The sequence below is a fragment of the Carassius auratus genome, chromosome 41 (assembly GCF_003368295.1).
Source record: "Carassius auratus strain Wakin chromosome 41, ASM336829v1, whole genome shotgun sequence".
Taxonomy (NCBI): Eukaryota; Metazoa; Chordata; class Actinopteri; order Cypriniformes; family Cyprinidae; genus Carassius; species Carassius auratus.
In genome coordinates this window covers 10,698,629-10,710,656 of record NC_039283.1, presented here as the reverse complement: position 1 = coordinate 10,710,656, position 12,028 = coordinate 10,698,629, and the positions used below count along the sequence as shown (strand labels likewise).

At 35.8% G+C, this 12,028-nt stretch overlaps 1 long non-coding RNA gene across 1 annotated transcript; it reads right to left on the bottom strand.

Annotated features, from left to right (window-relative positions):
• Positions 1-3,470: 3,470 nt before the first annotated feature.
• On the bottom strand, positions 3,471-8,956 carry LOC113060075 (uncharacterized). The gene is made up of 3 exons (XR_003278186.1): positions 7,787-8,956; positions 5,444-5,498; positions 3,471-4,190 (listed from the first exon to the last, which is right to left on the bottom strand). It is a non-coding gene; the product is annotated as an uncharacterized LOC113060075 (long non-coding RNA).
• Between the last annotated feature and the right edge of the window lie 3,072 nt (positions 8,957-12,028).

Here is a 12,028-nt window from a genome sequence, read left to right as displayed (position 1 = left end):
TTGAAACTACACAACATTGTATATATATATACATACATACATATATATATACATATATACATATATATATATATACAGTATTGTTCAAAATAATAGCAGTACAATGTGACTAACCAGAATAATCAAGGTTTTTCGTATATTTTTTTATTGCTACGTGGCAAACAAGTTACCAGTAGGTTCAGTAGATTCTCAGAAAACAAATGAGACCCAGCATTCATGATATGCACGCTCTTAAGGCTGTGCAATTGGGCAATTAGTTGAATTAGTTGAAAGGGGTGTGTTCAAAAAAATAGCAGTGTGGCATTCAATCACTGAGGTCATCAATTTGGTGAAGAAACAGGTGTGAATCAGGTGGCCCCTATTTAAGGATGAAGCCAACACTTGTTGAACATGCATTTGAAAGCTGAGGAAAATGGGTCGTTCAAGACATTGTTCAGAAGAACAGCGTACTTTGATTAAAAAGTTGATTAGAGAGGGGAAAACCTATAAAGAGGTGCAAAAAATGATAGGCTGTTCAGCTAAAATGATCTCTAATGCCTTAAAATGGAGAGCAAAACCAGAGAGACGTGGAAGAAAACGGAAGACAACCATCAAAATGGATAGAAGAATAACCAGAATGGCAAAGGCTCAGCCAATGATCACCTCCAGGATGATCAAAGACAGTCTGGAGTTACCTGTAAGTACTGTGACAGTTAGAAGACGTCTGTGTGAAGCTAATCTATTTTCAAGAATCCCCCGCAAAGTCCCTCTGTTAAAAAAAAGGCATGTGCAGAAGAGGTTACAATTTGCCAAAGAACACATCAAATGGCCTAAAGAGAAATGGAGGAACATTTTATGGACTGATGAGAGTAAATTTGTTCTTTTTGGGTCCAAGGGCCACAGGCAGTTTGTGAGACGACCACCAAACTCTAAATTCAAGCCACAGTACACAGTGAAGACAGTGAAGCATGGAGGTGCAAGCATCATGATATGGGCATGTTTCTCCTACTATGGTGTTGGGCCTATTTATCGCATACCAGGGATCATGGATCAGTTTGCATATGTTAAAATACTTGAAGAGGTCATGTTGCCCTATGCTTAAGAGGAAATGCCCTTGAAATGGTTGTTTCAACAAGACAATGACCCAAAACACACTAGTAAACGGGCAAAGTCTTGGTTCCAAACCAACAAAATTAATGTTATGGAGTGGCCAGCCCAATCTCCAGACCTTAATCCAATTGAGAACTTGTGGGGTGATATCAAAAATGCTGTTTCTGAAGCAAAACCAAGAAATGTGAATGAATTGTGGAATGTTGTTAAAGAATCATGGAGTGGAATAACAGCTGAGAGGTGCCACAAGTTGGTTGACTCCATGCCACACAGATGTCAAGCAGTTTTAAAAAACTGTGGTCATACAACTAAATATTAGTTTAGTGATTCACAGGATTGCTAAATCCCAGAAAAAAAAAGTGTTTGTACAAAATAGTTTTGAGTTTGTTCAGTCAAAGGTAGACACTGCTATTTTTTTGAACACACCCCTTTCAACTAATTGCCCAATTGCACAGCCTTAAGAGCGTGCATATCATGAATGCTGGGTCTTGTTTGTTTTCTGACAATCTACTGAACCTACTGGTAACTTGTTTGCCACGTAGCAATAAAAAATATACTAAAAACCTTGATTATTCTGGTTAGTCACATTGTACTGCTATTATTTTGAACAATACTGTATATATATATATATATATATATATATATATATATATATATGGGTTCAGTACGTACTTCTCTTTTCTTTTCTTTTATTTTGAACAGACAGTAGTACAACAACCAAAAACAAAAAAATTCCACCTCATAAGAAAATACAAATATTATTACATTATGTATAAATCATCTGCAGAACATAGTGGCCTTCACAAGTATCGGAACAGTAAAGACAAAATTGCTTTCTCTGCTGTGGAGTCAGGACATTTGCAAATATGATTAAAAGATGAATATGCGACAAAACTAAAGAATGTCACATTTTATTATTAGGTCCTTCAACACATACATGTTTTACCAAATAAAAAGGACAGCACTTTTAGAGTTTATCCCACTATTTGATGTGCAATCAGAGCAGCGAAATGCTTTTCTCCAGCCTTTAATTCAGTCAATTCCAACTGTTGCTTGTTCTGGGGAGTTTCTGTCTTTAGTGTCCTCTTCAGATGGTGAAATTAATGTTCAATCGGATTTAAATCTGGAGATTGATTTGGGCAGTTTAAGACTTTACATTTCTTTGCCCTGATAAGTCCTTGACTGAACTGGCAGGGTGTTTTGGGTCATCGTCCTGATCCAATATGAAGCGCTTTCTAATGAGTTTGGTGGCATTTTCTTGAATACTGGTAGCCAAGATCAAGTCATCATTAACATGAAAACGTCTTGTTCTAGAGCCCATGCCATGACACCACCTCCACCAAGCTTTACAGATGAGATTGTATGCTTAGGATCATTTGCAGTTCCCTTTTTTATCCACACTTTTGCTTTCCAGTTATTTAGATAAAGGTTCATCTTTGTCTCATCGGTCCATCAACTTCACATTTGTGAAGAATCTTCCCTTTCTTTGTTTGGTGCTGATCAGAGGTTTGCATCTTTCTGTGTATCTTCTTTAATTCTGTGTCAGATTCTCCTGCGGACTGTAGACTGACAGAGCATCACCCCAGCTTTCTGGAGGTTGTTAGTAATTTTACAGACATGTATTTTAGGTTTCATTTTCTCAGCTTTTATGATTTGTCTGTCATCTACTGTTGTTCTTCTCAGTCGATCAGGTCGCCGTTGGTTGCTCATGTCGGCGGTAGTTTCCAAACTTTCTCCATGATCTTTGTTTTTTTATAGTTCTAACTGATTTCCTCTTTTATTTAGCATCCACATTTCTGTGAACCGTGTGTTTCACAGAAATTTTAATTCATCTTAGTTTGTGTGTGTCATCATCGAATGAAAGTCTTAGAATGCAGAAGTAATAGATATAACTGATAAGACACATTCTCTGCTTTTAATATCTGAAGAACTAATGCAACAGGACACAGCTGAACACTTGTATTGAAAACACGGTTTCAATACTTCTGCTCACATCAGATAGGGAGATGAAAGTGCTGATCTTCTTATCATCTTTGTGTTGAATCACCCAATAATTAAATGTGACATTCTGTAGTTTTGTCTCATATTCATCTTTTAATCATATTAACAGATTTCTTGACTCCACAGCAAACAGAACAATTTTGTCTTTACTGTTCCAATACTTAAGGAGGATACTGTACACTGAAAAAAAAAAACTGTTGGATTAACATAAAAAAAAATATGTACATCGGTTGCACATAATAAAATTAGGTGTATGCAACATGATTTACACATGTTAAAGCTACATAATTTTTGCTTGTTAAACGAACATGATTATTATATGTTTTAAATACATAATTAGATTTTTAAATAAACATGATTTATATATGTTCAAGATACATAATTTGTGCTTGTTAAACTAACATGACATTTTTATATTTTGCATTCATATATGCTGAGGTTTCAATAAATAAAACTAACCTGATTAAGTTTTAGAATACTATAAGCTGACTGAAGTTAAAAATAGCTTAGATTCCATGAACAAATGTCAATGAACAATGACAGCACATCAGTACTCATATCACTTTACTCATTTCATTTATTCATCACTTCAAGTAAAAGACAATGCACAGTCAAACATGAAGGTGAACAGTAATAACCATTCATACAGTAACTGCAACAAAAACATTAAGACAAATACACTGTCAAACAGGTGTAGAGGAAAAGGTGAACAATATAAAGTTGTCAAAAGCATACCTTGACTTTTTTTTTCAATTTTAAAATCATAATCAGTCAAATTCATGCATTTCTTTTAAGAGTACAACTCATTTTTATGTATGTGCTACAGAATTAAACGAACAGTATCAAGTTACTAAAAAACAGAAGACTATCTTCTGCAGTACCTCAAATGTATTTTTCATTTCAGGTGGGTAGTTGAGATTTAAGGCATACATAAGACCAAAAAGCATTGCCATAGCTAACGCAAAGTTGTCCAAGCCTTGCAAGATGTTCTGGCCTTCCAGAGCAATCCCAATTTCATCTGATCTGTCACGGAATTTGAGAATGTAGATTCCCACTGTGGTCTCCTCTGTGGATTTTTGGATCAAGGCTTCGTCATCATCCTGCAGAATGCACAGTCAAAATGAGATTGGACAGAAAATAAATCAACCAAAGAGGGACATACCTGGAAATGCAAGCTTTGTGTGCATCTCTAATGGTTACATAATACACTGATGAATGAGCACTGCTTTTAAATGAACATTTATTTTAAAAACATTTATTTTACCAAATTTAATTTCCTAATGGCATAAACAGGCTTTACTCCCTTGAAACCTTAACTGGAATGTCACTGCGACTTCCCGAATAGGTGAACACACGCACACTCACATCACTTGTGAAGTAAAATTGAAAATTGAGGATGCAGTGCATCAGGATTATAGGTCGACTGATTTATCGGTTTTGCCGATTAATCGGCACCGATAGTTGATTGGTGGAACAGTCAGTTATCGGCAAAAATCCCTGCTGATAGTTTTCCGTGTTTTGTCCTCTGCTGGAGCGGCTCAAAGTTTCCCGGGTTGGGTCTGTTGCTGCAGCGGCTGAGAAGGCTCTGTTTTCATTATACAGTGTGAGAGCGGCCTCTAGTGGCTGAAATCACTGACAGCACATGCTGCTTGTTTAGACACCTAAACCATCATAAGCCGGAAAACCAGTATAATTAAAAAAAAAAAAAAAAAAAAAAACTGTATATACAGTTTTGGTCAACCGCCCAGCACTAATTAGTTGTACATGTTCTCATATCCATATATTTTTTTCTACTAATAATCTCAAGGTTAACTGGGTTTTGCTTTTACACAATTCTTTTATAGTGTTCAAATGTTCACCTTTGTTTCTAATTTTCACCTTTTTGAATATATATTAAAATTTAGAATATTAGTTGACAGCCCTAATGCTCATTCATGTTTATTTTGCGCTGTAACTGGTATTATTGAGGAAGAGAAGATCATGTGCTTCTCTTGAGCTGAGCCTGAACGATCTCACGCCACAGCGCCAAAACGGTATTTATGTTTTTGAATTTAGGAAGAAAATGGATGTAATTTGAAAACTGAGACTTTGTTTCATATCAATAATAACATAGCACAAAGATTATTGTGAGTTATTGGATGGGATGTGCACTACAATGTTCCATTCATTCATCAACTGAAAACAGGATGATTAATAGATTCCTGGGATTTAAGAATCGATATTGGTTCAGAAAAATGAAAATTGATTAAAATCGAGAAATCAATATTTTTTACCCAGCCCTAATAGAGAGGAATACTGAAAACAGAAAAAAGGCAATCAAATGTACTTGCAGTAGATTGACAAAAATACTCACCACTTCTATAGAGCATTTGCAAGTCAAATTGCACTTGACTAGGTGAATCTCATATCTGTAAAATATAAGAAAAAAATGCATTAGTTTTAAAGCAATTAAATTTTCTCAGAGGTTGGCTAGTTAATGATTTTAGAGAATTGAGCACATTTCCTTCTTAACTTAAAAAAAATAAAGTGATAAATTATTATTGTAACAGTAAGGCTTACTATGAGCTTTCATTAGTGAACAGTAGTTAAGGTTTTTAATAGATCTTAGTCTATCCGTGATTCGTACTGACTAGGCTTCCAGTATGCATGTGATTTGTGGATTACTTGCTATTTTAACCGCCATAGACCTGGAAGATTACCATTTGCAAAAGTTTTGTCTTGATAGTTTACACATTTAATTTTCTCCTCTTGTAAAATTACACGCATGCGCAGTATCATCAGCTCATCGATTCTAAAATCAGACGCGTCTGACAGAAGCGATTTTCAGTTCAGTTGGTTCAGTGTACTGGTGATCCGACAACCGATGCAACCGGTTTTTGACTCGAGAACGAGAAGCGCTCCAGCAGTGGGCGTGTTCGTTCGTTATCTGGCTCGGCTCGGTGTTCATCTTCACAGCAGTTCAGTCAGTGTACTGTTTGAGTTTGTTTATGTTTATGTTTATTTATTTATAAAGCACACAAATTACAGCAACAAAACAATTCCAAAATAAATCAAATACAATTAAAAAAATTGAAAATTTTGATATATGATTAATACAGTCATCAAATAGTAGAAAAAGCTTTTGACAACAGATAAGATTTTGACTCCTTTTAAAAAATGGACAAAGAATTTACCGCCCTAATCTTTTGAGGTAATGCATTCCAAAGTTTGGGACCAATAACTGAAAAAGCCCGGTCCCCTCTAAGCTTTAATCGGGACCTAGGTACAAGTAGGAGCAGCTGGTTTGAGGACCTAAGGGATCTCGTAGAAGTATGAAACTTTAAAAGGTCTCTGAGGTAAATGGGTGTCAACCCATTTAGAGATTTAAAAACCATCACTAAAATTTTGTACTCAATTTGGAAGTGTACCGGCAGCCAACTAAGAGAGAAAAGAATTGGAGTAATGTGCTCCCGTTTTCTTGTGCCAGTCAGCATCCTGGCTGCAGCATTTTGAACAGCCTGCAGCCGTGATAATGCTGACTGACTGATCCCTGTATAAAGTGAATTGCAGTACTCCAAATGAGAAAAGACAAATGCACTAATTGATTTCTCCAGATCTCTAAAGGAGAGAAAGGATTTGGCCTTTGCCAGGAGTCGCAAATGAAAAAAACAGGATTAATTTGCTTGTCGAACTTGAAAACGTTATCAAAAAGCACCCCCAAATTTTTTACCACCAGTTTGTTATAAATTTCCAATTGTCCCTAATTTACTGACTTACTACTGCCAAAAACAATAATCTCTGATTTATTGTCGTTTAGTTTTAAGAAATTTTGAGACATCCAGCCCTTAATTTCCTGAAGACACTCAAAGATAGGAGATTTAGTATTGTTAAAAGGTAAATAAAATTGCGTATCATCAGCATAACAATGAAATGATACATTATGTTTCTTAAAAATAGACCCCAGAGGCAGCATATAAATTGAAAAAAGCAATGGTGCAAGGATAGACCCCTGGGGGACCCTGTTTGAGTAAATGAATTACTCCGGGATACTGTTTTATTTTGACTCAGAGTGAGTGTCAGCCACCTTAAAAAGTTTAACAGCTTAAATCATTTGTGGATTAATGCTTACTGGAGACGCGAACCGTTTCAATCGATTCAATTCGATTTGGTGAACTGGTTCAAACGGTTCACTAAGAACCGATTAAATTGAACAATTCATTCGCGAACCGGAAATAACTATTTTCCAGCATAAAACACAAGAGCATATACGATTTTAGTGCGGATTTGAAATATGACAGTAAATTTGAGTGTGGCATGCATTTTGTGTTTTTTTGGTATTTCCCAATTTAAGTCGATTACGTTCTGTAAAATCTCCACCCCCACCCCCACCCCCACTCCGTTTCGCCCCCGAAAAGCATGATTTTTCCATTCGTTGCAATTAAGGGGCCAAGTGAAATGACTTTCTTTAAAAGAGAATTCGAAATAAACAGAGAATAACAAGTATTTTCTTTGTGATCAAGTTTAAAACATAACGTTCTGTAAGTAACTTATATCCCCTAACGTTACACCACCAAGTAGAAAGAAAGTAACTTTTGCCTTTCCATGAAATCAGAAACGTTAAGGTAACTTACATAAAAACGTTTACCTCAGTGAAAATATGTTCAAAACTGAATACAAACTGATTCTCAATAGCATTTCAGTTCAAAATGTTAATTACCTTCAAGGTTTAGCGTTGCATCCAAAGCAAGAGAGAAAATGGCGAACTGTTTTTCCTTTGCGTATCCGCAGGGGGCAGGGTTTCCAGAGAAAACACAATAAATTTGTATAATTTAAACATGATTATTTCTAACAGGTTGAACATTCGTCAGCATTAAATAAATGGCACAAGACTAAAATATGTTTAGATGAGAAACAAAATAATCATGTAGGAAATACGAAATGCATTTGTGCAAATTGAACAATCTGCCCATTGCCATTTTTTCAGTGTATATACAATCAAGGAATAAATCATTGAAATATATTTGGGAAAAACTGTGTGACACGTAACAACCTATATATGCAAAGTTTAATTTCATTTTTGTGACAGGCTTAATTTGTTCACAGAAAGGAAATCCTATTTGTTTTATTTATTTTACAAAACCACAAAGTTTCATTTTCATTGTAGATGTAAACAAATAAAAGCAGCCCTTAATACAGTGATGCATTATTAATAAGAGTTTGTTTCAAATTGATTCTGCTGGTATAAAGAAATAGTTGTGATCGCTAATAAATTCATATTAAATAATAGTTTAGCATTTAGATGTCACAATGCAAATATGGACATTTTATGGGAATATTTCAATTTGTGCCAAATGAGAGAGGTAGGACACACAAAGTTCCATGTACAGTTGAGTGAATAAGCCTTTAAAAGTACACTCAGACAGTCTGTGAGAGGCACATTCAAAGTCACCACATGGTCACTGTCTAGTTAGTCTCACGTATTAGTGGTCTGGAATTCAAGGCAGCTTTCACTGGCCAAGGACCACCCATGAAGCCATTTGACCGACATTTCAAACAACCAATCACAATTCATTTCGTTCATAGTCATGTTTCGATAACAATAACAGATCAGTGTATAAAACTCTCAGACATATTTTAAAGGTTCTATGCCGCGAACTTCAAATATTTCACATACTTTTGAAAATCAAGTATTTACTTTGATCCAAACAAGCGCTTGTTGTCACCATTGTAAACACGTTGTAAAACTTTCTTCTTTCGTGAGGGGGATTGGCGCCACAGTATCTTTCTTTCCAGGATAAACACTAAAGAACGTGACACACGTCTCGCAAAAATCATGTGTGCAGATATAAATACCTTACAAAATTTATATACTACAAATTATTCTGAATTTGGAATGCATTTTAAGACTAACTTCTGATCAACTGGTCAAAATGCACACCACCGCTGTATGCTGCTTGAAAGACGTGTGTGTACTTCAATGTAAACAAGCACGCATGAGAAACACATGAGGAACACGTGAGAGACGCGCTGAATGAAAGCACATTCACTTTCTAACAGCAGATGGTGCTAAACTGCAGAAAATGCAGCCTTTACTCTGAAAACCCCATAAATAAAGCAGCTGCTACTTTCTAAAACATTGAAATAATTTTTAATAGCCATTCAGATTTTGTGGATTCACTATGGTGTTCATCACGGCAACAAATACTTAAATATTTAGACTAAATAGGCTATTTATTTTCAAACTGGACTACAACATGCCCAAGATACTGTTTCAAAGTGTTTTGATTCTTTATTGTTCGTTCACACTTTACATTATGCCTTCGTTAGTTAATTCATTAGTTAAGAAACTGCCAATGAAAAATTATTTTGAACATTCATTAATTAATAACAAGCTGTTAAAATCGAAAGTTGAACTGTGGTATTTAATGAGCATACATGAACTAAGACTTGTATTTTTTAACAAAGATTAATAACTTCTGTAGCAAATGTAGCTATTGCTCATTGTGAATGCATTAACTAAGATGAACTAATGAGGTCTTATTGTAAAGTGGTACCTATTGGTCTTTATAGTTTTTTGCACTTTAATCTTTGCAAACTTTATATATTTTCTGTATTGCTTTATTGTATTAAAATGTTCAATTATTTTTGTAATAAAAAGTTATTTAACCAGATATACTTTATTATGACCACTTTTTTTAAACTAAATTGCAATACCGTGATAATATTGTATACCATGGTAAAAGCCTGAGCAATTAATCTCACCAGGAAAATTTGATACCGGCATATCCCTACTCTGTGGAGCTCCTGACAAATAGCTTTGGTGGACACAGGAGAGCTGAGGTGCACATTTAATTCTGCAGTAAGTTGACCAGCTGTGGTTTCAAGTTTTTTTGAATACAGTCCGTGTTAGAACCTTGACCTCCCTTTCAGACATCTTTCTCATGCATCAAAAGTTAATCTTGTTGGGTGTGATCCGTCTTTCATGGTGGTATGCTGACATCACCATGGATACCGTAGCTCTCAATACACCACAAAGCCTTGCTGTCCTGGTCACAGATACGCCAACAAGACACGCACCAATAATTTTGAACTCTGATATTTATCTCATTATGTTGTGTTCATTGCAATATTTTATGTACAGCTGTGTTATTGCTCTGCTAATTCAACCTTCACACTCTGCTCTTACTGGCAGAATGTGCAGTCATGGAATACTGGCTACCAGGATGTGTAAATATAGCCATGAAACCTCCAACACTATTTTGGTCAGTGTTTCGGTGTCATTGTCTAACCTCTCTCTCTCTCTCTCTCTCTCTCTCTCTCTCTCTCTCTCTCTCTCTCTCTCTCTCTCTCTCTCTCTCTCTCTCTCTATATATATATATATATATATATATATATATATATATATATATTATACACCATTTTTATATGTTTAAACACTGTGTGCAAAGTCATTAGTCCATCCATTGTGGTAACATTCACCTGCATTTTCAGGAAAATTAAAATCATGTGTGTCAAAATGACAGAAACACAATATGAAGGTTAACTAGAATTACAAAAAAATCTAATTTACAACATTTAAAGAAAAACAAAACTGTAATTTACAAATTCATTGCTAAAACGTACAAAACCTAAACTGAATTCAATTTGGAAATAGTATAAAAGAAGACAATTAAATTAAAGACAGAACTAAAAGCAGAAATATCCTGAAATACCATTTCTTTGCAAGAACAGAGTCAGCCTCAGATTAGGAAACAAACCACTGAGTCACAAAATGATGAGAACTTAGCTCTAGTTCATGTAAAATTGCACATGAACCTAACTTTGACAGAATAGAGGAAGCCTTTTCAGGGAAATAAAGGACATGCTATTCTAAAAGCTCATTTGGCTTACAAGAAAAGAAACTGAAACTTGGAAAGAGGAAGAGAAACATCAGATCCCCTTCTGGATTAAGGTCCACTACAAAGCCCTTTCTGTATAGAGACGTTTCCCAGGAGGAGAGGTCTGTACCTGATGACAGTGACGCTCATGCTGCTCAGCTTCTGCTTTAGGTCCTGCATGCTGATGCCTTGAGGCTCATAACAACTCTTGATTAGACTCAAAACCTGCACAAAGGCCAGAATCCATAACAGCCAAAAACACAAAGCAAAATACACACACACACACACACACATATATATATATATATATATATATTGCTTGGGTCTCCACACACAGTTCAGCATGCACTGGGACCTATAATATGGTTTACTGTTAGCATGTGAAACAAACAGGGTTCAGCTAATATGTGTTTCTATTGATGGATACACATGAGAAAAAACACAAAAAACATGGACAAACAGTTTATTCTTTTGCAGCGCTCACAGATGAGACCTAAATAGCACATGTTAATATGCGTTTAAACTAAACTCATTTGCTCAAGCGATTAGGCCATGTAACCTTTTCATGATTATATTTTATTTTTATCCCAAATAACTTGCTGAAATACTGCTGTGGCTCATCTACCTCAGTCATGCTGATCAGGACCTTTCCCGGTGACCCTGCTCGTGCCTGACCTGCTGTATGTACAGTACAGACCAAAAGTTTGGACACACCTTCTCATTCAAAGAGTTTCTCATCAAGAGCTATTTGACCAAGAAGGACAGTGATGGGGTGCTGCGCCAGATGGCCTGCCCTCCACAGTCACCGGACCTGAACCCAAAAGAGATGGTTTAGGGATGAGCTGGACCGCAGACAGAAGGCAAAAGGGCCAACAAGTGCTAAGCATCTCTCGGGGAACTCCTTCAAGACTGTTAGAAGACCATTTCAGGTGACTACCTCTTGAAGCTCATCAAGAGAATGCCAAGAGTATGTAAAGCAGTAATCGAAGCAAAAGGTGACTATTTTGCAGAACCTAGAATATGACATATTTTCAGTTGTTTCACACTTTTTTGTTATGTATATAATTCCATATATAATTCCA